The sequence below is a fragment of the Vombatus ursinus genome, unplaced genomic scaffold, assembly GCF_900497805.2.
Source record: "Vombatus ursinus unplaced genomic scaffold, bare-nosed wombat genome assembly UNPS02006779.1, whole genome shotgun sequence".
Taxonomy (NCBI): Eukaryota; Metazoa; Chordata; class Mammalia; order Diprotodontia; family Vombatidae; genus Vombatus; species Vombatus ursinus.
In genome coordinates this window covers 11515767-11541972 of record NW_020946557.1, presented here as the reverse complement: position 1 = coordinate 11541972, position 26206 = coordinate 11515767, and the positions used below count along the sequence as shown (strand labels likewise).

General features: G+C 35.0%; 1 pseudogene; it reads right to left on the bottom strand.

Annotated features, from left to right (window-relative positions):
- Positions 1-2739: 2739 nt before the first annotated feature.
- On the bottom strand, positions 2740-3673 carry LOC114033075 (annotated as a pseudogene).
- Between the last annotated feature and the right edge of the window lie 22533 nt (positions 3674-26206).

Here is a 26206-nt window from a genome sequence, read left to right as displayed (position 1 = left end):
TTTTGAAGAGATAGAAAAAAATTAATAAAAATTCATCTGGAAGAACAAAAGGTCAAGAATATCAAAGGAATTAGTGAAAAAAAAAGTGAAATACAGACCTCAAACTGTATTATAAAAGAGTAATTATCAAAACAATCTGGTACTGACTAAAAAACAGAATGGTAGATCAGTGGAATAGATTAGGTACACCAGAATCAGGAGTAAATGACTATAGTAATCTAATTTTCAATATGATACAATTTTTCTTATTCTTCCTCTCTATTCTCCCTTTTCCCAATGAATCCCCTTTTCTTAGCCATCCATTTTTTTTGAGGTCATACAAAAATAATTGACTAGCTCCCTCTCTCTATATAGAGTCCTTCTAACTGCCTGAAGAATTATAAAATTCTTAGGAATTACATGCATTATTTTTTCATATAGAAAGGTAAATAATTCAACCTTAGTGAGTGCCTTATGATTCCTCTTTCATGTTTACCTTTTTTTTTTGTTTCTCTTGAGTTTTGTATTTGAAAGTAAAATTTTCTCCTCAGCTCTAGTCTTTTCATCAGGAATGCTTTTTTTTAATTAAGCAAACTTTTATTGAAGCATTAAGTTTTGTGGTACAGATTTTAAAAATACATTTTAACTGATTTAAGTCCAACACCATGAAGGGAGAAATTATGAGACCAAAACTTACCCTCTTCTGATCATACTAGATTAATTTAGATTAATATCCATTCAAAAGCTTTCAATTTTCTATCAGTCTAATATTTTCATATGTATATAAATTTGTGCATTAAATAGTTAGAAAGGGATATTCAGTATATTAAAAAAAATCAGACCTCAAGCCAACAAATACCATCATCAAATCTCTTGAGACACTGTTAAAAAACAAAATCCACTTGAATTATTTGTCTTTAAAAATATCAAGCACCAAGAACCATCAGGTGCCACATTACTTACAGATTACAGAATCAAATTGACTGAGTTGGTAGAATGCTTTTTCAATGAAGCCTTTAGTTAACAACAAGCTTAAAATAAAAGTCAAAACAGTGTTCCAACAACTTGATTACTAACCAAGCAGATTTTTTTAAAGTTTAGAAACACTAAAATAAAAAGTGTTTCATTTATAAATATGGAAGGAAAAAAAAACCACCACTGCATCAATCCAGAAAGTGTCAAAACAAAATTGCTAGTATAAGAGGGAAATATCAAATCTAAGCTAATTTTGCTGATCTCACAGCTGCTAATATTCTACAGTTATTTGCTAAAAATGCCAACTCTGAAAAGCCATCTACTAGTCATCCATTTTAAATGACCATTTTTGAACATGCCTTGTTTTTAATGAATTGAATTTTACTTTGCTGTCTGTCCAGATAACCTAGACAGTTCTCACTTTGTGCAATCATTCATTTGATGCCATCAAATCATGGTTAAAGGAATCACCACATTAATTAAGAGGAACAACAGATGAAGTCACAATGCCATCACATACAGGATAATATTCTCATGCACCACAATATCACAGGACTTTGAGTCACAAGATAAAAAAGGATATTGATTCTGTTTAGAACAACAAAATTAGGTTAACAGTGTATTGTTTACTTGCAATTATCTTGAAATGGCTGCTAAGGAGAAATAAAAGTTATGTAGAATGATTCAAGCTGACTGGCATTTCTAGTCTGGTAAATCTCCCTATTAAATTTATTGATTAAAAAACTATTAAGTATTTGAAAGTCTGTGGCTATACATTTGGTTCACTATTAACTGTGGAGTTATGGAAATGGCATAGTTAGAGCTTCCATAGCTCTACCAATGCACTCTAATCTTAGTCAACACATACTAGAGAAAATCGTGGTGCCTCACCCACATGCCCTTGACCTGAAATAAGATCTGAACCAAGGTTCCACTCCCCCACAAAGGTGAAAGGCTAGTTTTAAACTCAGAGTTAAACCCATTTTATTCAGGGGGAGGGGTAAATCACTGAAGTTAAAAAACTAAAGATACAGGGAGCAAAAGTAATGTTCCAATGCTCAAAAATTGTATAATAAGCAAAATCATCAGCTGTAGTAATCATTAATTTTCTTAAAAAGGTAAAATTTTTAACTACTCAAGTCCAAAGAAATTTTTGTGTTTAAATAGTTATTAGTTTCATTAGAATTAATAGAGAAAAATGGTCTAGAAATTTGAAGAAACTTCCCATAAAAAATATCTGGCAGCAATTTAACATAACAGTCCCAGATGATTTAGGCTGAGGCCAACACCTAATAAGGATGAAAGCCTGGTCTGTGGGGAATTTTTGGTGATACCTGGAGAATAATTACAAGATACATAATTCTAATTGAATAGTTTTTACAAGTGTTGCAAAGTCTCATACGGTAAAAGTTTTTCTCTAAATGAACTTCAAGTTCATAGCAAGAGTGGCATAGAATACCTAAAAAAAGAGCAGTCATGCAAGATATCTAACTCCTTGATATAATAATGCATACAATTCAAAATTATTATTCTATGATTACATCTAGGGCTTTCCACAACTACAAGGTGGTAGGTATGGAAAGCATGGCACCCTGTATCCTTTTTTTTTTTTTTTTTTTGGTGAGGCAATATGGGTTAAGTGACTTGCCCAGGGTCATGCAGCTAGTGTCAAGAGTCTGACGTTGGATTTGAACTCAGGTCCTCCTGACTTCAGGGTTGGTACTCTATATTCCCCTGTATCATTAACTAGAAATTCTTTTTGCTTTTTTTTTTCATTTTTCTTAATCAATTCTGCTGTTGTTGCTGATTCTTAGCAAAACTGGAAAAATGAAATTGTAATCATTGAACTGAGCAATCTGGTGATCAAGACATTTAAATACTTCACTATTTTGGGGTGAAGAAAACACTGTGCAACATTTAGAACTCTGATTTACAAAGAGGGTAGTAACAAATTTTCCAGGTTTGAAAACTTCCACTACTTTCCTGATCAGGTCTGACCTGCTACTGTGCTACTTTCACCAAAGCTAATATAAGAAAATTCTGGTTCTGGAGTGATGTGGATGGTCAAATAAGTTTCATCCAATTTCATCCCATTCATTGAATACCCACACAGATTGAACACTGTAGCATCAATGACAGAACCTGGTATCAGGTCACAAATTCCACTCACATGAGTGACATCATTTGCAGTAACGCCATCTTCCATGTATAACTGATCCATAACTGTCGAGTCAAGGTCACTTATCAGAATTTCCATTGTCTGTTCTGGATGATTAATAACTTGACTTTCTAGAAAATCCGGAGTATACAATTACCAGCAATCAGAATTCATAAACCCCATACAATATGCTGCTACATTAGGGAAATTTTCATTAAGGAACTCTGTTTCTTCCTGGAAATTCTGGGTGGGTACTCCTGGTGTGAAGACTTCCTGATATTCTTACAAGAATAAAAGAAGCTTTAAATTGAGTGAAACCCACTGTACTCCCTAGTAGACTCCAACAAGGGGACTGGTGCTTGCTGAAAGAGGGTAGTACCACATGTCCTTCAAAATGAAATGTCTCTTGGAGACAAACATGCTACTCTCACTGAGTACATAGGCTTCCTGTTTGGCAGCTTTTGTCACACTTATGATTAAGGAGATCCCCAGATCCTTTGCTCTTTTCTGGCTACTGCTCATAGAACCAAGCCTCTTGGTTCCTTTGAAGAAATGTGCAGCTTCCAACACTGTGAGACAAGTGAACAACCAACAACTACAGAAGATTAATTAAATAAAATCTCTCTTACCTCCACTGCTGTGGGTTGTCCTGCTGTTTTTTTTTTAATTCAGGAGTTTTTTCCCCTTGTTTTTTTCATGCCTTTTTTTCTTTTTCTTTTTCTTTTCTTTTTGCTTCTGTTATTATTTTATATTAACTTAAAAAAAATTAATAAAATTTTTCCAGGCTTTTTTTCTTTCAAGGGAAAGTTGAATATGAATTTGTGCTGGAAATAGAGGCAAATGCTATTCAGTCTCTTTCGCTCTAATGGTTCACATTACAGAGAAGAACACAGAACAAGCACTAGCTGAAGTTGTCAGCTTACTGTATAAATCAGGCATGCTTACAAGTCCTCTATTCCTTTAAAATATCCATTATGCCCCTAAAGAATTTTATTCATTTTTGCAGAGTAGGCTATTTTTCATTGTAATCCCAGCTCTTTTACACTCTAGAATATTATATTCCAAGTCTTCTGCTCCTTTAAGGTGGTAGGTACTAAATTTTGTGTGATCCTGACTGTGGCTTCACAGTATTTGAATGATTTCTTTCTGGCTGCCTGAACTATTTTATCTTTGACCTGAGAGCTCAGGATTTTGGCTATAATATTCCTAGGCCTTTTCATTTTTGGGATTTCTTTTAGGTGATTGGTAGATTCTTTTAATTTCTATTTTATCCCCTGGTTCCAGGATGTTGGGGCAGTTTTCATTGACAACTACTTGAAATATGATATCTAGGCTTTTTCTTTCATCATGGACTTCAAGCAGTCCAATAATTCTTAAATTATCTCTCCTCAATTTGTTTTGCATGTCAGTTGTTTTTCATATGAGATATTTCCCATTTTTTCTATTTTTTATTCTTTTGACTTCATTTTATTTTTTATTGATGTGTCATGGAGTCATTAGCTTCCAATTACCCAATCCTAATTTTTTTTAATTTTTTAATTTATTTTTATTTGTAACATGTGTTTTTAAAACTTTGGGTTACAAATTTTCTCCCTTTCTTCCTCCCCACCCACCCTCATTGAAAAGGCAAGCATCTTGATACAGGTTATAGATGTGTAGTCATAAAACACTGCTGTAGTAGTCCTGTTGTGAAAAACTAAGTGTATATCCCTTCATCTTATCCTACCCCCCATTTATTCTATTCTCTCTTTTGACCCTGTCCCTCCTCAGAAGTATTTGCTTCTGATTATCCCCTCCCTCAAACTGCCCTCCCCTCTGTCAACCCCCTGTTCTCTTGTCCCCTTCCTCCCTTATTTTCCTGTAGAGTAAGAAAGATTTCCATACCCCATTGTATATGTTATTCCCTCCTTATGCCAAATCCTATGAGAATAAGATTTACTCATTCACTCTCACCTTCCCCTGTTTCACCTCCACTGCAAAAGCCTTTTCTTGTCTGTTTCACGTGAGATATTTTACCTCATTCTACTTCTCCCTTTTTCCTTCTCCCAGTATAATCTTCTCTCACCCCTTAATTTTATTTTCCAGATATCACCCCTTCATCTTCAACTCATCCTGTGCCCTCTATCTATCTATCTATACAAATTTATCTAATTTTTCCCCTCCCACTACCCTAATACTGACAAAGGACTCATGAGTTACAAATATCATCTTTCCCTGCAAGAATGTAAACCGTTCAACCTTAAAAAGTGTCTTATGATTTCTCTTTCCTGTATACCTCTTCCATGTTTCACTTGTTTCTTGTATTTGAAGGTCAAATTTTCTATTCAGCTCTGATCTTTTCCACAGGAATGCTTGAAAGTCCTCTATTTCATTGAATGACCATTTTTCACCCTGACGGATTATACTCAGTTTTGCTGAGTAGGTGATTCTAGGTGGTAGTCCTAATTCCTTAGCCTTCTTGAGTATCATACTCCATGCCCTCTGGACCCTTAATGTAGAAGCTGCTAAATCTTGTGTTATCCTGATTGTGTTTCCACAGTACTTAATTGCTTCCTTCTGGCTGCTTGCAATATCTTCTCCTTGACCTGGGAATTCTGGAATTTGGCTACAACATTCCTAGGAGTTTTCCTTTAGGGATCTCTTTCAGGAGGTGATCAGTGGATTCTTTCAATTTCTATTTTCCCTCTGGTTCTAAAATATCAGGGTAGTTTTCCTTGATAATTTCTTGAAAGATGATGTCTAGGCTCTTATTTTTGACCATGGCTTTCAGATAGTCCAAAAATTTTTTTAAGTTCTCTCTCCTGGATCTATTTTCCAGGTCAGTTGTTTTTCCAATGAGATATTTCACATTCTCTTCTATTTTTTTCATTCCTTTTGATTAATATTACAGTGCCTTGATTTCTCAAATTGTTCCTATCTTCCAATTTCTGCATTAAGGAAGTATTTTCTTCAGTAAGCTTTTGGACTTCCTTTTCCATTTGGCTAATTTTGCTTTTAAGGGCATTCTTCTCCTCATTGGCTTTTTGGACCTCTTTTGCCATTTGGGATCTTCCCTGTCACCATAGTAACTTTTTTTGGTCAGGTTCCTTTTTTGTTGTTTGCCCATTTTTCTATCCTTTTTCTTGATTTGGAACTTTATGTTAATGTTTAGGGGTATTGTCTCAAGCTTCAAGATTTTAAACACTGCTTTTTCAGACCTAATTCTGGGGGGGGGAGTTTTTTGGTGGTTCCAAGACATTATAGTTCAGGGAGAGGTGTTGCTACTGTACTCTTGGGACTGGAAATGATATTGCTCCTCAAGACCCCTCCTCCCTTAGGACTGAAAGTGATACTGCTCCTCATGTGTCCTGATCTCTTAAGACAGCAAGAACTACTCCTTGTCCTGGAACTTTGAGTTGGAATTGGGTATATGCAATAGATTTGCCAAATAGCACCCTGTCTAATTCCCAGTGTTAGCATAGGTGTCCCCCGTAGTCTCTTTCTGATCAATTGCCCAATCCTCTTATTGACTTTGGTTTGAGAGCTCCTGAAGCTGCTGTTGCCACCTCCAAGACCCTTCACTAGTTTTGCTACCATGTAAGTTCTGAGCTACCCCCACCCCAGTGTCATAAACTTCTCTTTCTGAACTCCTTAGTTTTTTTGGGCTAGAAAAACTTCTCACTCCAACCTTTTGTTGACTCTGCCTTTCCAGAATTTGATTTGAGGCATTATTTTAAAGTCGTTTGGAGGGGAATATTGCATGAGTGAGTTCAGCTGCTTCCTCTGTTGCACATCTTGGCTCCACCCCCAGAAGTCTCCAAGAGAATAATTTAAGGACATTGTGAAGTTTTTTCATTTGACAGAGAGGAGTTGTAGAAAACCTTCAAAATGTCAATTAATTTATGTAAGAAACTCAATTTATATGCATATAAGAAAAATCTGAAAGATTTAAAGAAAAAAATATTTTATATGCCTTTTGAAATCCCCCATAAATTTCTCCTTTCTGATTGTATCTGCTCTCTAAATTTCCCTTCTTTTTCAAAGTACAAATTCTAAACCCCAAATCCATTTGAAATAAACTCTTACCTCACAGATACATAAATAAACATAATTATTCATCTATATAGCACACATATATGTATATAGTGTTTGTGTGTATGCAGTTCTGATGTGTGATTTTATCTGTAAAGGAAATTCCTATTGTAGAAATTCCCTCTACTAATGCAGATAGGTGACTTTCTTTTATAATCTATATTCTAAGAGATTTACCTGGGGCATTTGGAGATTATGTGACTTGTCCAGGGTCATAGAACTAGTATGTATCAGAGATTAAACTTGAATTTGGATCTACTATGTAAAGTACTTGATGTAAAGTTACCTTCTTTTGGATTTACCTCTTGGACTTCCGACTTAAGTTATAATTTTTATTTATCATGTTTGGTTTTCTTCTAATTATGGTGTCCAACTTCAGATTTTGGATTGGAACATTTTGCCAGAACCAGGGTAATCTCTGCCTCTACTTTATATAGGACATATGACCTCGACTAGTTCTGTTACCTGTCTTTTGGATGTTGCTGCAATCCCTCAAAAGAGACTAACTCCATATTCCACTGTGACCCTAACATACATCTTGAACTATCCTAATCTCAAGCCTCGGTTTCTTGCCCTCTCTCTCCCCATCAGTCTGATAACACATGATCTACTTAAGAGACATGCTAGGTCTATCACCTAGCATAATTCTGACATGAGTCCTGGCATTAGACTTCTTGGAAAATCCTGAGGTATATGCACACTGCCTAACTCTGTTTCCCTGGCAGTGATTCCTTGATGGTGGTTCTGTTTCAATTATTTCTCCGGCAGCCTGGGGTCAAGATCCTTCTGGCTTCTGAAGCTATTTACCTGAAGTTATTTACCTGAGTTTACCTGAGTTCCATACTCCATGGCAAGTCCATGCTCTCAGATCTCTCAGGGTTTTGACCATCTTTGGGAATCCTCAACCAGACAGTGAGGCTTACTGGTGTTTGGCTTTGGTCTTCTTGACCTTATTTCCTATTGTGCCTTTTAAAAATTTTGCTTAAATGTTTGTGGAGATAACTGGGCTCTTCTAGGACTTTTCACTTTGCCATCTTAACTAGAAGTTCCAAAACCTGCTTATAATAATAAATCTGTTTAAAACCAAGACCTATAAGAGCATTAAAAGTGTTCCTGAAAGTCATTGGGAACATTTAAAGACACTCTAGGACAGCAAGTCAAAGTCATTCTTACCATCTACCGTAAAGAGAGTAGCTTTTAAAATTCTGATGTCATTAAATTTTTGTTTGAGTTATGATGGTGAGCTCCACCAAGGCTAAACTTTTCTGTATTCTTTCTTTTAGCTGGCTGGTCATTAAACTCTTGTACCAACAGGTTAGGAAGGCTATAAAGAAAGAAGATGGTTGTTGACAAGTTCCAATAAATTTTCCAAATGAAGAGAACATTTCTATATTCAGCATATCTCCAAACTATGTTCTTCTTTTCACCTTTAGACTGAATCAGCAGAGCACATCTCAAGTCCTCAAGACTTAGGGAAGTACATATCCCCCCAAAACACCCCAAAGGATTCTCAATAAGTTACTTGTCTTCACATAGCTGCAAGTACGGCAAATCAGCATACTAGAAACTGAGAAATAAAACCATAACCCCAAAAGTTCCAGGTTTATATTTAGAATCCTTGAAGCCACTACAATGAGATTCTAATTTCATCCTCAAAGTGTATACAACCTGTAGTCCATAACTGAAACTCTGGCTTTATGTGGAAGCCCAGGTTCCTCCAAGAACATCAGAATTTGGATCGTGTCTCACTTTCCATAAAATAATAATAATAACTGGCATTTACATAGTGCTTTAAGGTTTGCTAAATGATTTTATGTGCATTACATAATTTGATCCTCACAACAACCCTGTGAAGTGGATGCTATTATTATCTACATTTTACAAGTAGGAAAATTAAGACTGGCAAACATTAAGTGACTTGCCCAATGTCATACAGTCTAAGTGGAAATTTGAACTCAGTTGTTCCTGTCTTCAAGTACTACACCACTTAGCTGCCACTCAATAAAAATAAGGAAAAACACCCAGTTCTAATGCAAACTTTTAGATTAACAATATATCAATATAGAATAGACAATTAAACTCAACAAAAAAAGTGAAAAAGACTACCCAATTGCATAAACATCAAAAAAACTCTCTTCCTACCCTGGACACCATTATAGTTTTCCAGACATATCACTACCCTAGGATTGAGGGTAAAGGAGAAACACTTATAGCCACTGGAGAGTTGATCACTTTTCCATGGCCCTGCATGGTCCATATAACTCTATGGCAATATATAAATTTGCTCCTCCACATTGTGACTCTGACCTTTTTCTGTTGCTCAGCTTAGATCCACTTGATGCAGGAAGTTTTCTTTACTTCAGCAACTCCTCTATTTTATGCAAGAATTCAGAGTTTTCTAGGAAGTTCTCACTGATTCTTCACTGCCTCCTCCTGCTATTATCTTTCAGCCCATATTTCCTCATTTCCAAGTTATTTCCATTTTTTTTTTACTGTCTCTGCTCTTCCTTTTAAAGATTAAATTGAAAAGTATAGTTCTGGATTTAAATTAAATATTGTCTTAATCAATAAGTATTAATTAAGCATTTACTATATTCTAGTTGTTGTTCTAGGCACTGGGTATATAAGTACAAAGATAAAACAATTTCTAATTGCAAAGAGCTTACATTTTAATGGGAAAGTTAACAAAAATAATAAAAAATATGTACAGTATAAAGTGAATACATACATACACACAAACACACACAACACACACATATACATACATACATTATGCACATACACACACAGAGACTAGTTAAATTCAAGGAAGTTTGGGAAGAAAGCTAACATCAAAAGTGGGAATCAGGAAAGGCTTTATGTAAAAGATAATGACTACTATTAAAGGGGAAAGAAAATATCTACAGATTTAATTCTTATCTTATAAGGGAGATAATCCACACCCATTAAATGTGTGTGATCTGGCCTTTATTTTCTGGTTGGTTAATTTCTTGGGCCTATTTAATCTCTTACACTAATAAGAGTCTATTTTTCTAATGAAGAAAAGCAGAGCTCTGATTCCCTTGACCTACAATTTATTTGCTTGATAATTATTCTTGAGTATGAATGTCCCTCATAGAATCGATGTATTTGGGTCAAAAAACAAAACCCACTAATGATATTTTTTAAACCTTAATGGATGCATTGTCAGAAATGTCATTTAAATATGATACAGTGCACCAAGCTATTTTATTTTTCATCACTTAAGTCTTTTCCCAAAATGAAATTTGAAACACAGATAGACACCTACCCAAAATTACCAATGTGTACTTTTTATAGAAAAGGAAAAATTTGTTGCCAAAGGATAATATTTTTCCTAAATTCTCCAACCTAACTCATAACAATGGGCTGATTTATCATAATTTTAAAATAAACAAAAAATTTTCCATCTTTTGCCCTTATTTTTCTCCGTCTTCCTTTTTCTCTTTGCCCTTTTAAGCTCACATCAAACAGCCATCTATAACTTTGATAGATTTCAATGACATTATCTTCTAATACATTTTTAAACCTCAAGATTTATATTTCTTTGAATTATCTGAGTATTAGCATTCCAGAGGTAAAAAAAATAAACACTTTTAAAAATTGTTGTTTTTGCAGTGACACTGATGAAAGATGGGATCCAAATTCAATAGGAAGAAAGAATATCTCCATCATCTTAAACAACTGCAAAGAACTATATAAAGTATGCATAAAAGTGCACCTTGAACTCAGAAAAATTATCATTTAAATTATAAAATGTGGGCTAAAATTGCCTCAGAGAAATACAACTTCTATAAGTCTTCACTGAGCTGAATTAATGATGGCAAAGGTAATTATGACTATATTTTAAGAACTATTTGAACCACTGGTAAACTTATACTTATCTATTTTTTCCCACTTTTGGAAGACAAGAATTAATCACATTCTAGTGTGCCTAATATTAACATAGCCTATCAAATATGATCATTTACTAGTCTTCACAGTAAAACACTTTAGCCTAACTCCTATATTTTAGTCATCATTATTTTCAGCATCAAACATGCATTAAATATATATTACATATAAGATCCTGGGTAGCAGAAGGGGGAAGTAAGAATCAACAAACTTTTATTAAATGTCTACTATGTGTCAGGCAATGTTCTAAGCATTGGGTAGGGATACAAAAAGAAGCAAAAGACAGTCCCTACCATCAAGGATGTCACAGTCTAATGGGGGAGATAGCAAGCAAACAAATATGTACAAACAAGCTATATATAGGACAAATAGGAAATAATTAACAGACAGTACTAATATTAAGGAAATTTGGGAAAGGTTTCCTATACAAGGCATGATTTTAGCTGGGACTTAAAGAAAGCCAGGGAAGCCAGTAGGTAGAGATGATGAAGATTTTAAAGTTTCAGTTCTGGATGACTAGGAGAATGATGGTACCAGTAGAGAAAGAAGAAAATGGGAAGGGGAACATTAAAAAGACAATTCCATATTTTCCACCAAAGCTGGACTACCATTCTGTGGATAAATGACTTATACACATTTCAAACAATTCATTGTTTCTTCCCAGTTAATAAAGATTTTTGATTATCTTCAACACAATACAGTCATCAATCTTCTCCATATGGGATTCATAAATGCAAGCATGCACACATATATGTGCATATAAATTTTATATAGCTATATGGGTATACAAACACTTATTTCATCTGGCATTAATAACTTGACTTTCAGGATGAGAATTAAGTTTATATATATGAGGAAAAATCATTTAAAGATTTAAACTTACATTTAATTTATATTCCAGAGTAGCTAAAGCACTCAATAGCCCTTATTACTTCAGATAATCTGACGTGTTCTTGGCAGATTAGAAATAAGATGTTTAGACATTTTAGGTACAGATTAAAAATGGAAAATTATGCCCTTAAGGAATGAGGTAATAAAACTATCTCTTTTTGCAGATATATGATCATATACTTGGAAAATCCTAAAGACTCAACTTAAAAGTTAATTGAAACAATTAATAATTTTAGCAAAGAAGCAGGATATAAAGCAAACCCACATAAATCATCAGCATTCCTATATATTACCAAAAGGATCCTACAGGAAGAGATAGCTATGGATACTCCACTTAAAATAATTCTAGACTGTACAAAATACCTCAGAATACACTTACCAAAACAAACCCAAGATCTATATGAACAAAATCATAAGAAACCTTTGTAAATAAATAAAATCAAACTTAAGTAAATGAAGAAATATTCATTGTTCATGGGTAGACAGGGCCAACCAATATAACAAACATGACAATTTTACCAAAATTAATCTATGTATTCAATGCCATCAAAATTAAATTACTAAAAAAATATTTTACAGTTAGAAAAAATAATAACAAAATTCATTTGGAAGAACAAAAAGTCAAGAGTATCAAAGGAACTAATAGAAAAAAATGTAAAGGAAGGAGGTTTAGCAGTACCAGATCTTAAAGTATATTATAAGGCAGAAATTATCAAAACTATCTGGTATTGGCTAAGAAATCCAAAGGTAGGTCAGTGGAACAGAGGAGACAGACAATCTGCAGCAGTGAACAAATATAGCTGCCCAGTTGTTTAACAAGTATAAAGACTTAAGTTTGGTGGTTAAGAATTTGTCATTTGGTAAAAATTATTGGGAAAGCTGGAAAGCAGTTTGACAGAATCTGGGAGCAAACCAATTTTTAATACCATTTACCAAGATAAGGTCGAAATGTATACATGACCTAGATATAAAGGGAGATATTATAAGAAAATTTGAAGGACATGGAAAATATTACTTATCAGACTTATAGACAAGTGAACGATTTATGAATCAACAAGAGATAGAGAGTATTGTGAGATATAAAATGGATAATTTTGATTACATTAAGTTAAAAAGTTTTATACAAATAGAACAAATGCAGCCAATATGAGAAGGAAAGCAGAAAATGGGGAAAGAAATATGTGCACAGTTCCTCAGATAAAAGTCTCATATCTCAAATATATAAAGAACTTTGTCAAAACTATAAGAATGTGAATCATTCCACAATTGATAAAGGGTCAAAGGATATGAAGAAACAATTTTCTGATGAAGAAATCAAAACAATTCATAGTCATATGAAAAAAATGCTCTAAATGTAAATTAAAATAACCTTGAGATATCATTTTCTACCTATCAGATTTGCTAAAATGATAGAAGGGTAAAGTGACAAATGTTGGAGGGGATGTGGAAAAATTGGGACCTTAATTCATTGTTGGTGCATCTGTGAGTTGATCCAACCATTTTGGAGAGAGATTTTGAATTGTGCCCAAAGAGTTATTAAACCCTTTGACCCAACAATACCACTATTAGGTCTGTTTCCCAAGATGATTAGGGAAAACAGAAAAGAACCTACATGTTTTTAAAATATTTATAGCAGCTCTCTTTGTGATGACAAAACACTGGAAATTGTGTGAATGCTCATCAATTGGGGAATGGCATAACAAATAGTGTAATATTTTCATGATAGAATATTACTCTGCCATAAGAAATGTTGAGCTCAATGATTTTAGAAAAGTATGGAGATACCTCCCTGAAATATTTGAGTTATCAACAATCACTTCCATAAGTTTTTGAGTTTTAAATTTTTCTCCCCTTCCCTCCCCAAGAAGACATGCAATCTAATATAGGCTATACATATACATTCCTATTGAACAAATTTTCGCATTAGTCATGTTGTAAGAAAGAATTAGAACCAATAGGAGGAACCACAAGAAAGAGGAAACAAAACAAAACAGAAGAAAAAAATAGCAAATAGTACGCTTCTATCTGCATTCAAACTTCATAGTTCTTTCTTTGGATGTGTATAGCATTTTCCATCATGAGACTTTTGAAGATGTCTTAGATCCTTGCATTGCCGACAAGTGTTAAATCTTTCAAAGTTAGTTATCACCCAACATGGCTATTACTGTGTACAACATTCTCCTGGTTCTGCTCACTTCACTCAGCATCAGTCCACACAAGTTTTTCCAGGTTTTTCTGAAGTCTGCCTGCTCATCATTTCTTATAGCACAATAGTATTCCATTACATTCATATACCACAACTTGTTCAGCCATTACCCAACTGCTGGGTATCCCCTCAGTTTCCAATTCTTTGCCACCACAGAAAGAGCTGCTATAAATATTTTTGTATATGTGGGTCCTTTTCCCATTTTTATGATCTCTTGCCTAGAGAAGAGAGTTTGGAAGCAGATAGATGAAGTAGAAGGCTATTTCAATAGTTCAGGGAAGAGAAGATGAGGACCTGGGCCAAGGTCATGGCTGTATGGATGGAGAGAAGAGGATGGATGCAAGAAATATTGTCGACATAAAGTGGAGAAGATTTGGCAATGCTCTCTTGCTCTCTCTTTCTCCCTCCCTTCCTTTCCCACTCATATTTCTGTAATTTGTTTGGTCATTCCCTAACCAATTGGCATCAACTTAACTTTGGTTGCTATTTTTTGCTACCAGAGTGTTGTTGTGAATATAAATACACACATTCACACACATGTACATATATGTATAAATATACACACATACATACCCACATGCACAAGCATATATACATGCAAACCTATACACACATATATCTACACAGACACACTGTATATATATATATATATATGCATGTATGTATATACACATGTGTGTATATATGCATAGGTATATACATGCATAGAAACACATGCATATATACACATACACACACATACACATATATGTGTATATATGTATATGTAACCTTTCTGTCATTGACTTCCTTGGAGTATGCCCAATTATAGGATTCTAGGTCAAGGGATATGAATAAGTTAGCCATTTTCATTTCATTGTCCCAAAATATTTTCCAGAATAGCCAAGCCAACTTACAAGTCCACTAACAATGTATTAATGTGTCTGTCTTTCCACAAGCCCTCTATCATTGACTAATTATATCTTGTCTCCAGAATTAATGTCAAAATAATGTTCATACTGAGGAATGACCTAAGGATTACCCCATGTTAGGATCATGGAGAAGTGACACAGGAATGTTCACCTTACCTTAATCTAACAAATGTGTGATTTGTAACATAGCTCTAGATTGATGAATTCATCACTATTAGATATAATTTTTCTCAATAAATTCATGAGACAACTTTCACCAGAGCCCAGATGCTGCTGTACCTCTGACAGTCCGGACACTGCCTCTTTGAGAGGAGTCTTTTGGCAAGGAGATGAGAAACACTGTCAGCTTTCTGAGTGGAAATGACACACAGTGAATTAAACTTAAATTGAGACTGCTAGGTCTGCATAATCTTAGGCAGGCATGTGTCATTATCATTCCTGGAGCGCTGACCATGGGCTCCATATTTATTTGACCAAGCACAAGCTGCTCACGCTCTCCTGGAGAGTTTTGATCAATATCATTGCTGGACTGTAATAACAATTTTTCCCCAAGATGAGAGATAGATATTGAAATAAGTCCCTCACAGTTTTGGGGTCTGTCTTTTTAAGAACAAGGTATTTGGTAATCAAGTGATTACATTCTTTGCATTTTCTTACTGGGCTATCTCCCTATTTCTAATAGTATCTACTGTAGCCTTTAAGCTATTACTTTTTTTTTTTTTACAGCATTGAGTAGTAAGAAATATCAAGTCAAATATCTGCTACCCCATAAACACAAAGTTATAGGTAACTTCAAATCAATTTATTTTAATCTATCATCACTCGATCAGGTAAGAATGCAGACCAACCAAATATCAGAATTGATGGTGCTGCATTCACAATTTTGATTTGTGTTTAAAATTTTGCACCACTTGCTCTTCTACCTAAAGTATTCAGTTTCTTTGAATACACATGTGTGGTCATGTGAAATGCAGTATATAACCTGGAATTTGTATTTTTAATCATCTTTAAAATATGGCATAACCACCTACCTCTTTGATTGAGTTCAATTAGGAGATTGATATATATCTATACATACACATATATACATATATATATGTTTATGTATATACATATATGTATATAACCATTGAGCTATTGAGATAATTTGTTTTACTTGATTATGCATATTTGTTAACTTTGTGATCCTATATCCAAGGCAATATTCCAAGTAAGCAATCCACTCATGTTAGCCTCATGTGATTTGTCACAGGTGCTTAAAAATGCTTTTCCAATTGAATTGAATTTAACAGAAAATGTACTTTATGAGATCTAAATGCAAGTCTCCAGGTAAATATCCTGGAATACTCTTTCAAAGCCAAGAATCCATCATTCTTACAGCTTAATCTATGGTCCAGAACTCCAAATCCCATTATCAAATACCATTTTCTTAACCAACTGCTTACTTCACCAAACTGTCTTACTTCCTCATTTGGAACCTCTTATTTTAACCAGTGATCATGACGAAAACATCGCAGGTAACCCTGTTCAGGGCTAGTCTTGACTCAGGCTCATCTCCCGATAGGTTTTCTTTGATATTGGAATGAAATGACTCATAGGTCATTCAACAGTGAACAAAAGAAGACTTATTTGGCTATAACAGGACTATGCATGATTGATTTATAAACATTGAATGATTCAACTGAATGCAGATCCCCTGCAATTGAATTACTCATAGTGGTCCACCAGTCAAGCATTAAATTGGGGCTGGAACTCCTTGTGACTGCTTTCTACCTATGTGACCAGGAAATTATGTAAATAGCCTAAGGTTTTAGTCCCCTGAACCGATTAAGTTTTGAGCATAACTTCACTGCCTTTTAAAGTAAAACTTGCCTAAGTTGCATGGGACTGGGCACAAGGTGGCACTGTACTTGAGATACCAACCTAAGCCTTTTCATTCAGTATTTGCCACCGCACATATGTTCGGAAGGACTTCCAGACTCAAAATGGTAGCTACTACTACCTTCCTCTCACCTCATTATGGACTTTAATGTCTTTGAAAAAATTGTATAAGTATTTCTATTATATCTCATGTTATTGGAAAGAACATGAAGGGAGAAAAGAGGGACCAGATTTTTATTATTTTTTTCTAATCAAAAAGTAAGATAATTGAAAGATGGCTTGAGTAGTCAGAGGAAATAAGGCATATGTTTTTTTTTAATGCTTTTCAGTAGCTGAAGAATTTCTCTCTTTTTTTTTCATCATTTGTTTGATATCTAATTCTTAGCAATAATGACACATGGGAATGAATACTGAGGCATAGATGAGTCTAGAACACAGGTATTGGTCACCCTAAAACAGAGATAATAAATTAGTAAACAATGATTATGATAACTTTTATTGAAATTTAATTCTATAACAAATTAAGATTTGTAAATATACTTATAAGTGGGTAAACAAATTTGTTTTTTTTAAATGTACTTTCATTACGAAAAAGATTGGAATTGATATGCTATTAGAAACAAGTACATTATTTTGTTAGTTTAGGAAAAGTGGGCAAAAACTTAAGAACTGAAAATGCTGTAAACATGACAGGGGAAAAAAACAAAGGTTTTTATTTTGTTTTGTTTGGATTGACTCTAGAGAGTCACGTGGACACAAAAACATTCATTTTCAAAACAGGAGCTGGGAAATAGAGAAAAAGAAAGAAAACATCCAAAATTCATAAAATACAACTTGTGACACAAAGGATGCTATATACCAGTCACATTTTCCAAGCTGTCATAACCAGTAGTTTCTGCTTCTTCTCATGATTCATAGTTTGTCCAAATCAAGACAAAGTTTACTATCTTTTTTCAAGTTAGTTTATTTCTTGATTTTTGTTTATTTCTAAACATGGACCTAGTTCTTTCACATTTTATACCTTATATTTACACAGTGATTTACAATTTGCAGAACTTTCAAAAATACACTGTTATCTCACAGGAGTGGCACAACAAACCTCTGAGTAAACGCAGGCTATTAGCTCTACTTTAGCCATGGGAAGACTGACATTAGTGGTGACTATGTGACTAGGTCAAGATCAGTGCAGGAGTCAGACCAAAGTCTTCTGATTCCTAGTCTGGAGAGGTTTGCTCTCCATCTCATTTGGAAATACCTTTTCAGGACTAAATCTTGCCTGTGCTACTTATATTTTGTCACCCTGTCAAATAATAAGGTGGCTTTATTAATACTGAATTAGGACCTTGGATTCAAGAGATCTACAGTATCAAGGGTTGCCTGAATATATTCTTCTCCTTCTTAATAAAGTTTTACTTTACTCTTTTAAAAAATGCACCAACTTTGTTCCCCAAAAATGCATTGTGCTTTTGTATTTGAGAATTGTACTATATTCCTACATCATATTCTTTAGTTTACAGGAATTGTTATGATTTGATCTTTGAAACAGTTTTATATAAAAATAATTTTGCATAATTTTAGAAGCTTTTTCAATTTTATGCCAAGACGCTAATGGAAGTGAATTCTCCGCTCCTAAATGTTTTCATTTCCTCTCCTTCCCACCACACAAGGGTTTGCCAAATGTACCACTGGAGAAAGAGAGAAGAAAAAGCTTTAGGGAAATTTTGAAATACACAGAGCATTTGATAAAGGGATTGTTTTTAGATAAGGGAATACCTATAACTAGGCATAGAACTAGGTTTAAATATAGACAGAATGGGTCACAGTCTATATGATTTGAATCATATTATATGGCAAATTTGTCTCCTGCAATGATATTCGATGTTAAAATGCCCAATTTCTACCACCAGAATCTATTTTATCTAAGAAGACTAAAAATATCAAATTAATAAGCAGGTTAATGTCTTAACCCAACCAGTAGTACAACACTAGGGATTATGCGTGTGTATGTGTGTATGTAAGGGTGGTGGTGCTGATGTTGGATAGTGAGCCAGACTCAGAGTAAGGAAGACTTGTGTTTAAGACTCACTACTCTGGCTGTGTGTCCCTGGGCAAATCCTCTAATTTCTCAGTGCCTGAGGCAACTCTGTAATACTGCAAATATCAGAGCAGGTGCTAACCTACATTAATGAAGGGAGTTCTTCATCAATAGATAGTTCCAGTTTTAAAATAATGGATTATTAGAAGGGAAAATATTGTAGTAGATTAGAAGACTGGTCTAAGAGTCAAGATTAAAATTTTACATCTAAGTCATGCTAACTAGTTGCATATGGCTGGGATAGCTTCCCTTGCAGGTCTATGCTAATGTTCACAACGCCCAAAAGAAAGAATTGAGGCAGGTGACAAATTAATTTACTTGTCAGGACAATCAAATAAAAGACGATGCTGATTTCTTCTATTATAATGAACGACTCCAATTCTTCTGGTAAGCAATCTATTCTTACTCACTCACTTGCCAGAGGTAACAAAGAGTGAGCTGAAGTCATTATTTGTTTTGTAGTGCTCAGGTGGTCCCAAAGTGCCCATGAAATGTGCCTCTCATGGTCTCAAGCACATTCATAAAATTATTGTTATTGAATACACTATAAAAGGGAAAGTACATGGAGTGTGTTTGAACTTTAGAGTGCTATTTTATATGCATGTGCATTTATTTTTTTAAGCATTCTCCCCAAAAGCCAGAATGTTACTTGGAAAAAGTGTAAAGAGTCCCTCTGCTAGCAGCCTTTTAATTTACTCAAATGTCCCTGGTCCTTTTTCAAGAGGAACAGAAGCAATTTTTTTTTTTACTCATTGCCCACGGCACCAGATGTGCTTCAGTCAGTGGCCTAGTGTCTTCCATAAAAATAAATGTAAATGCAGTTAGACACAGTCATTGCTTTCAGCAAAAGAGAAAGTCCTTCATGAAAAAAATGTCAGAAATTGGACAAAAGCAGGGACTGTGCGTTACGTAAGTCAAGTCACCCTATGAGGCTGGATCATTTATCTTCTGGCAAAACCTTTTCCTTTTTCTTTTTTTTTTTGTTAACAGGAAAAGTAGGCATTGAGAAAGAAAGCAATAAAATGTGGGGAAAAGAATGGTAGTTTAAGAGGAAGACAAATCTTTCCTGTCTTGGTAGGAAGGAGGACCTCTTACTGTGATTTTGCTTAATTCTGATTCTTATGCTCAGGCAGGAATTCTAAGGAAACTAAATGATTATATTTTAATTATGACCTACTTTGTGAAGAGCTGCTAGATTGGCAGAACTCCATGCACTTAATAAGTGACTGCACCTTCTGAAGTACTTTCAGGTTAGGCATGCTTATTGCACACATATTCAATGAGTATTTGAAATTAAAGTAGCTTCCTGTATGAACAGGCTAAGTGAGGATCAATTCAAGTTCCTTCATTTTTTCCCTGAGTGCAGTCTTCAAAGGCAAAAATCAAAATGACATAATGCCTCATTGGAGATGCAGAGATTTGGGAATTCAGAATACGATTTCAGTGGTAATAATGTGCTCTATACTATTATAGGACTGATTATCCAGCTTGGGGCTTATTCCATTAAATTAAATGTGCATTTGTTAAGTCACTGTGTCCTAGATGCTGGAGATACAAAAATAAACTAAGATATTAGCCTTTTGCTCTAGAAGCATACAGTATCATAGGGGAGATAACATATATAGTAAAGGCAAAGTACAATTGGCTAAGTACAAAGGAGAGGTTAAAAAAAGTCTATCAGAAATATGAGGCAGGAAAGATCACTTTCATTTGGGGGCAAAAAAAAGTTATGGAAGAGATAAGCCTTTGAATTGGGTCTTGACAGAAGCAAAGGATTTAAACAGACAGGAAGAAAGGCAGTCTATTATTCTGGCCTTAGGGAAGGAGTCAACAAAGATATGGAAATAGGAGAGATCAGAATAAGAACAGAAGACAATAAGCTGTCCAGTTTAATTGAAAAATATGATAAGTGTGAAAGAAAGGCCATCTTGGGTCTTCTTTAGATCTATCAGGTCAAGGCACTGCTGAATAGGATCCTCAGCCAGAGCAGAAGTAGGGAAAAGAAGGAAAACTCAAACTTGTATTATTCTAATTTATTAGCATTTCTATTAAAAACAACTATTGATAGGGGAAACTGAACTCAATGGTTTAGTTTCTGAAAAATTATTTTTGTTTTTCAAAAATAAATGCTATTCTTTTTATTAATGATGATGGAGATGTGGATGACCATGATAATCAAATCAAGTCAACAAGCATTAATTAAACGCTTACTCTATGCCAGGTTCTAAGGTGCTGGAAATACAAATACACACAGAAAGAAAGACAACCTCTGCCCTCAAGGAAGGGAAAGAAAGGGAATAAGCATTTATATAGTGCCTACTATATGGTAGCTAGGTGGCTCAGTGGTTAGAATATTGGGCCTGGAGTCAGGACTACCTGAGTTCAAATCTGGCTTCCGCTATTTGTTAGCTGTGTGACATTGGGCAAGTCACTTAACCTCTGTTTGCCTTAATCCACTGGAGTAGGAAATGCAAAACCATTCCAGTATCTTTGCCAAGAAAACCCCACGGACAATATTGGTATGTTATGGCCCATTGGGCCACAAAGAGTTGGATACACCTGAATGACTAAACAACTATGTGCCAGGTACTAGACTAAGTGATTTTACAAATATTATCTCATTATTCCTAGGAGATAGGTGCTATTATTTCCCACATTTTATAGTTGAAGAAACTGAGACACAAAATAGTTAAGTGACCTGCCCAGAGTTACAAAGGTAGTATTAGTTAAAAATAAGATTTAAATTTGAGTACTTTTAATCCTATCTGATAGTCAGACTGCTTCTCCATTTTTGGTAATCAGTAAGTGATTTTGCAGTAACTAAAGGACATGATTCCTCTGGAACATGAGTAAACCAAGATTATTCATAGAGATGAGATGAAGAGTGAGTATAAGCCATTTAAAGTTAAAATTAATATAAATTTCTCACCAATCATTTCTAAGGTTTCTTTCTTTTTTTTTCAAATTCTTTGAGGATTTAGTCAACTGACAATTTAACACAGTTACTTTCTTACTATAACACAAAGCACACTAACCACAATGAGACTTCCGAAATCCTTCAAGATGGAAAATATAACTTTATAGTCAAAATAAAATTTAAGTCCACAGAAACTCTCTTTCCCAAACCTCAGCATTTTCTAAGATCATAGATTTAGAGCTAGAAAGGATCTTAGAAGTCTTCAAGTCCAAGCCCTTCATTTTATAGATGAGATAACAAATGGCCAGAGAAGTTAAGGGATTTTCCTTGGATCACATGGCTAGTAAGTATCTGAGGTGGGATTTGAACACAGTTGGACCAAATGACCTCTACTATTTCTTCAAGCTCATAATCCATGTTCTAAAGATGATCCCAAATAAACTCTGTCCAGAGATTCCTGTGCTGTTAATTATCAAAACAAATCAACCACAATAAAAAGTGTGCTTTCATTGAACACAATTCAACCAGTATTCCAAATTTTTAATTCATTTTCATACTTTGAGCTGAAAACCTCTTAAAATAATTATTATACATGCCTAGTTTCTTATACATATATAGTTTCTTATACATAACTCTCACAGACTTCTTTTATTTTGAAATTTGAATTTTTTTTCCTTTGAGCAGGTCATTCTCACTAAGGTGCAAATGATCAATAAGGTTACTGTTAGCATTTCATGAAGAGTCAAAAATCTAAAGCCAAAGGACCTCGGCTCTTAGAATGAAAAAATAAATAGGTAATCTTAGATATCAGTAAGATAGGTAGAGGTTATATTTTTTGTTAAACCATAGTAATATTTAACATTTAATTTACCCTTTAAGGTTTACAAAGTATTTTAACACATTATTTCACATGGGGAGTCCTTTAATCCTTCCTATTTTCTGGAAAAAGAAACAAACAGCAGAGTTTAATAATTTCCCCATGGTTACATACCATGTGTCAGGTTCAGGATTTGAACTCAGCTTGCTCCTGATCTCAGGATCACTTTCCTTTTATGCACGCCATGCTATCTCTGGGAAAGATTGTATTGTTTCTCTCAGGAAGAATATTTTTTCCATCTATTATGCCAATTTCCAGGACAAGTCCTATAGTCCAAGGGTAGAGAACCACAAAATAAATGAGGTATGAATATGAGGAGATCTGAAGGTGGATGTCATGAAAAGTTAAATAGCCTTAAATCTTGTCCTGGGAAAATTTCAACATTGTGTATTTGTTAGATTGGACTTTGAGTCAGTATAATCCTGTCTATATTGTGTAGCTCTATGATCATTTGCTAGTTCCTTAACTTCTCTTGAGTTGCAGCTACTTAATCTTTAAAAGAAGGATAATGATTCATGTAATTGTTTTCTTAGGGGTAGCTAGGTAACACAGTGGATAGAGTGCTGGGCCTGGAGTCAGGAAGACTTGAGTTCAAATCTGATCTCAGACACTTACTAGCTGTGTGACCAATCCTGGGCAAATCATTTAACAATGATCGCCCCATTTTCCTTATTTGTAAAATGCGCTGGAGAAGGAAATGTCAAACTACTCCAGTATTATTGCCAAGAAAACCCTAAATGGGTACAAAGGATCAGACATGACTGAATAACAATAGCAACAAAATTACATATGAGATTGTTATGAGACTCAAACAAGAGAATGTGTGTTGGGTGCTGGGAGGTTGAGTCTCATGGAACACAGCACTCTAGCTCTTTGGGGATGGGCATGTGTATTTCCCTCTTGCTGAGGGATAGATACTACATTTTGCTGAGATCACACAGCAATCCTTGAGTGATTACTGTTTGTTGCTGTGATGGGACATTGTGTCACAGGAATCAACCATTGAGAATCATAGGTGTCACATAGAATTATCTCTCCTCTTGGAATATATAAAACCAACAGAAAGGCTTCTCCCCATTTTTCTTTTGGACAGACCCTCTGCCATCTCTTCTTTGATCATATAGCAAGACCAGGAAGAGATTTCTCTTCCCAATAGCTACATCTGGAGCATATGACAACAAGAGCATGCTCAAAATACAAAAAATGTATAAGTTCACTTTAACAAATAAAACACAAAACAGCCAGGTGGTATAGTAGATAGAGTGCTGGGTCTGGAATCAGGAAGACTTGAATTGAAATCCAGCCAAATTCACTTACTAGTTGTGTGACCCTAGGGAAGTCACTTAACTTCTCTTTGTCTCACTTTCCTCAACTGTGAATTGGAGATTATAATAACACCTACTTCCTCTGGATGTCATAAGGATCAAATGAGACATTTGTAAAATGCTTAGCACAGTGTTAGTGCATAGTAGATGCTATATAAATGCTTACTATTATTGTTATTATTATATTAATCATTATATCTAACCTCAGATACTGGCCGTGTGATCACGGGCAAGTCACTTAATCTTTTTCTGCCTCAATTCCCTCAACTGGAAAATGGAGATTAGCACCTACCTCACAGGTTTGTAGTGAGGATCAAGTGAGATAATATCTGTAAAGCCCTTAACAGTGCCTGACACATTGTAAGTACTTAATAAATGTGTATTTCCTTCTCTCTTTCCCTCCCCTTCCTATAATTCTCTCTCAGGAGATAAAGACAACTTCATGGAACTGCTTGAAAGATATTTCACTTTCAATCCAGACCTGGACTATCTAAGCAATCCACAATTCCAGACCTGCCAACCAGACTGGATACTTCAAATTCAGAATGGCCTTGTTGGTGGTCATTTCCTTTAGGAAATGATATAGTTGCTGGAAGAATCCCCACTGGGTAATAAGCACTGACTCAAGAGTTCCTGTTAGCTCAAGATTATAAGGTTGACATCAGGGCTTTAAAAAAAAAAAAGGTTCGCTTCTCAGGATTGTTGTTCGGAGACCTGGGCTAAGAAAGAAACACAAAACACAAGATATAACTATCAATAGGAGGATAGGAGGCTAGTGTCAGGCTCACAAGGCAAGCGTAGATTCTTGGTACTATGTGTTCGAGTTATAGCTGACATTGCTGCTAAGGGAGGGAAGAGAAAAGAGAAAACCCCTCCCTTCCTCTCTTGTTGAAAGTTTAAGTGAGGCCTGATTCTATGTACCAACAGTAATGATTAAAAGTGTGTGTGTGTGTGTGTGTGTGTGTGTGTGTGTGTGTATGTGTGTGTGTGTGTGTGTGTGTGTGTGTGTGTGTGTGTGTAAAACTTTTCTATTACTCTTATAAAAAACCTATGGGGTGAGGTTCCACTGCAAGAGTGTGTGTCTCTCATAACACTCAGTGGCCATCCCTACTCATACAACCCCTAGTCATAGAGACACATGAGGACCAATCAATAAATGCTGAATCATTCTCAGTAAAATGACTGAGATGCATATTTCTATTCCCATAGCTTTTTATATTCCCTATGCTTAGTATGCTGCCTGGAATATAGTAAACACTTAATACCTGCTTCCCTACTAAATGATTGACCTTAAAATGCTATAAAAATGGCATTTGTAATTAGGGATGGAGACCTGAACTGAGTTTCATTGATACAGAGAACTTACAGATGAGGAAATTGCTTCTCCCAATGTAGGTTGAAAACTTTTCAATTTACACTCTTAGGGTGTTACCCAGGACACTTAGAGATTAAGTGAATTGACCAGGGTGAGAGAACCAGTATGCATTAGAGATGAGACTTGAACCTAGGCTGGTTCTCTATTCATTATACCATGGCACTTCTCTTATGGTACTTATTACTACTTTAAAAGTCTAACCTCTTTATAGCATGAGATAAGGTCAGGGACGGTGTCATTTTTCACCTTTGTATCCCCAATGCTTAGCACAGAACCTTGAAGACAATATGTATTCATTCAGTATGTATTTATCATGTTGAATTAAAAGATCCCAATGTTATTGTATTAGGTTGATAAATCATCATTAAATACCATCTAGCAATATCATCTCAGAGGGTGTGAATATAAAAATGCATTTCAAGGTAGACCTCCTCCCCCCCAAAGAATATCTGGCAGAGACACCTTCTGCTTCTGACAATATGCTATGGAAATTGTAATGCCAGATGCCAGAACCTTAATTTCTGGGTCCCTCTAGAGCCAATGGGTGGCATGTGTGCATTACTTGGTTGTCAGAGGCCAGATGTAGGGTAGAAAATCAAGATCTTCCTTTAACTGGTATAAGTACTTCCCATC